Raw genomic sequence first — 3102 nt, forward strand, 5'->3', positions numbered from 1 at the left:
TGGGATTCCCTCTGCCAGACAGATTGAGATACTCAAAGGCTCAGAAGTACTTAAAGTACTTTGAGTACTGAAAGATACTTTCAATTCAAAGAAGCAGTGTGTTTGTCCCTAACAGCTGATATGAAACTAATCACGTTAGTCCAAACTTCAGGCTAACTTCTTAAAATCTAGGCCTAGACTCTTACAAAAAGCCCACCAAAATAAAACTCTTAAGATCTGCTTCAAAGTTGCTTTTTTTCCACCATCACCATTTCCAGCTGCACGTTTTCACCCTGGTTTCACCTTCTCCCTCAGTGGAGTGGATGCCCGTCTTCGGCAAGGTTTTAGCTAGGCCTGGGAAGTGCCTTGGGTTAAACTAGCAATAAAGGAGGGACAGAGTGGGGGTGTGTTTAATATTCAGTGTAGCTCCCAGGTCTGGTTCACACCACAACCCCACCAACAGCAGTGTTGGCAGGGCCCACGGGTCAGTAGGTGGTAGGCACTGAACCTTGGCCACAGGTGCTCAGCCATGGAGGGGATTCCCAGTCCTCGGCTGGTCCCTGCCAGCTGGTATTTCCATGCAACGTGAGGGGGAGATCCCCCAAAGCAAATGAGATGTTTTCACAAGCTGTGAGGTCGCTGGATCACACTGCCCTCCACAATGTGAGTGGACGTGTGAGGAGCTGAAGCAGCACTTTGAGCAAGGATCCAAGTAGGTGAGAAATAGCAAAGGCTGAGGTGGGAAGCTCTGGCCTAAGACCTGCTGCTCTCAAGACCTGCTCTAGTCACCACCCGTGCCTGCTGCAGGCTCTTCTGGGAACCATGGAACTGCAAGGAGGACCCAGCTCTGCACAAGCCCCAAAACCCACAGGAGGAGGGGATGAGGGAAGTGAAACCTCGTTAAATTGTGGTTCCCAGCCTGTTTGGGAGACCCATCTCGGTTGGGTGAGTCCGCACCATTTCAGCAGCCTGTCCTCTTAAGACCTGCAGCCATGAAGAGGCCCAGACTCTTCCTTTCCAGAAACAAGGAATCAATCCCTTCAAAGCACGGCTGTGTGCGGAGCACAGAGCTCATCCAGCACCCCCATTTCAGATCCCACCTGCACCCCAACCAACAAGCTCTCCCAGGTCACCCAGCCTGGGGCTTCCTCCTTGTCTTTTGGGGTTGTTTCATGTTCAGGGCCTGAAACATAGGTCTTTTTAAAATGAATATATATGTTATTAATTCTCTCTGTTTCTTTTGTTCTCATATTTACGAAAAATGAAAATATTTCATCAGAGAGACTCTAAGATAAGCAGTTCAATAGTCTTCTCTGAACATCCATTTAAAAATGGATTCAAGCAGGATGATTGCCTAGCCATGTGGTGTAGGCATCTTCATAGAAATAAGGGAGAAAATGGATGAAAAAGCAGCAAAGTTAAAAGAAATAGTTCCCAGAGCATTGTTCTCTACACAGCTAAGGCTTTTAATCTTAAGGCTGGGATTTGTCTTCATCACTGCTGATACATCCCTCTTTCTCCTTATTCCCATAGAGTATCTTCTTGCCAGCTCCTGCATCACTTTGTGGGAAACTGAGCTCTTCTGGCAAGCAGAAGATCTCCTAGTTTGTCAGCTTACAAGTCCATGGCAGTGAAATAGCATTGGCTCATCATTTCTGGGGCAGTTTCCAGTGGTCTGTGAAAATCACAGCAATCACAGAGGACAGGGTACAAGTTACCTCATTTTAGCTGCCTAAAATGGGATTCCTCATCTAAACTACTCATTTTCCCACAGGATGGAGCACCATCAGAAGACAAGTCATCCCTCTTCTCTGGGACACCAGCTGGGATAGGTGAATCACCCTCTGGAGGTGCCCGTGTCTGTTCGTGGGCTTCGGAGAGTACCTACATGTCGAGATCAGACTGGATGTGAACTTCCAGTCAGCCAAATCTAAGCGAGTCTTGCCCACAGTGCTGGCATCTCCCCGAGGTTTCCATTTGCAGCAGCACTGTAACAGATGCTGAGAATACATTAAATGCTTTCCTAATGTCACATTCCCATGTCTGCAATCATGGTAATTGCCTCAGTGGAGTTTTGCAATTGCAAACGAGCAGGAAGCCATCTGCAAAGGAATCTGTCTATTAAGACATGGCCCCTACTCTGGAAGTGCTTGAAAAGCCCCAGCACATTTCTTGGACTAAAGATAAAAAATAAAAAAATTAATTAAAAAAAAGGTCATACTCCTGCAGCAATATGGAAGCTATCCAGAATGCACTCCAGTGATCCAAGGAATAGACTGACTTTTGCTTTAGGACTGTGCTAATTAAATACTGCTAACTACATCTGAATAGAATTAAGTCTAATTTAAGGCCCTTTCTAAGCTCCAGGGCAATGTAGGCTGGTCCTAAAAAAAGAAATTACCGACTGCTGACAACAGGTGTCAGCAACAGGAGCGGCTGAACCAGGGCTGAATGTGAATTAGCCGCAAGTGTAGACAAGGACAAGCTAAGTTCAGCAGTGTTGCTGCAGCCACGATGAGACCTGGCTGGAAGCAGGGATAAACCTGGGGAGCAGAGCAGGTACGAACCAGAACAGTCACAGTGCAGCTGCCTTCGTCAGTGTGTGCAGATAATCAGTGCTGATCTAATTTTCTGTGGCGTAGATAAGGTTTGTTTTAGCACCACACATGCCAAAAACACCTTAGGTTCCCATAGGAATTCTTGGGTGGCAGCCAGGGGGAATATTTTGCAATGAGTACTGTGCTCCCTTTCTCTTACTTCTCCCCCCTGCCCTTCAGTCCACAGGAATTCCCCCAAAGAGGGATCAGGTGTTTTACTTCTCTTTTCCATGTGCATCCATATAAAATCGAGCAGGAAAGGTACTACAAAGCCTTGGACAAACCAGGGCAGCAGAGCACCATTGGCCCCACCAGTCCTTTGCTGGCAGCTCTTTTGCTACCATTTCCTGCTGGCTCCTACACTGTCTTTCTCATCATATTTCTTTAGCAACATCCCGTGTCTCTTCTTCTCCCCCCCCTTGCTCTTTTGCTTTTAAATATATATTTAAGATGGGCTTTTTTTTCCCTGCCCTTTCTCTGTAATTTATCCCATATGTGTCTATGACTCTTCCAATAAAAAGCTTTT

The 3102-nt window shown here is 46.5% G+C and overlaps 1 long non-coding RNA gene across 1 annotated transcript; it reads left to right on the top strand.

The window, feature by feature from the left end:
* The first annotated feature begins 528 nt into the window (after positions 1-528).
* Positions 529-2011, top strand: LOC108445762. The gene is made up of 2 exons (XR_001860724.1): positions 529-924; positions 1754-2011. It is a non-coding gene; the product is annotated as an uncharacterized LOC108445762 (long non-coding RNA).
* The last annotated feature ends 1091 nt before the right edge of the window (positions 2012-3102 follow it).

The sequence above is a fragment of the Corvus brachyrhynchos genome, unplaced genomic scaffold (genome assembly GCF_000691975.1).
Source record: "Corvus brachyrhynchos isolate BGI_N302 unplaced genomic scaffold, ASM69197v1 scaffold523, whole genome shotgun sequence".
NCBI classification, from domain to species: domain Eukaryota; kingdom Metazoa; phylum Chordata; class Aves; order Passeriformes; family Corvidae; genus Corvus; species Corvus brachyrhynchos.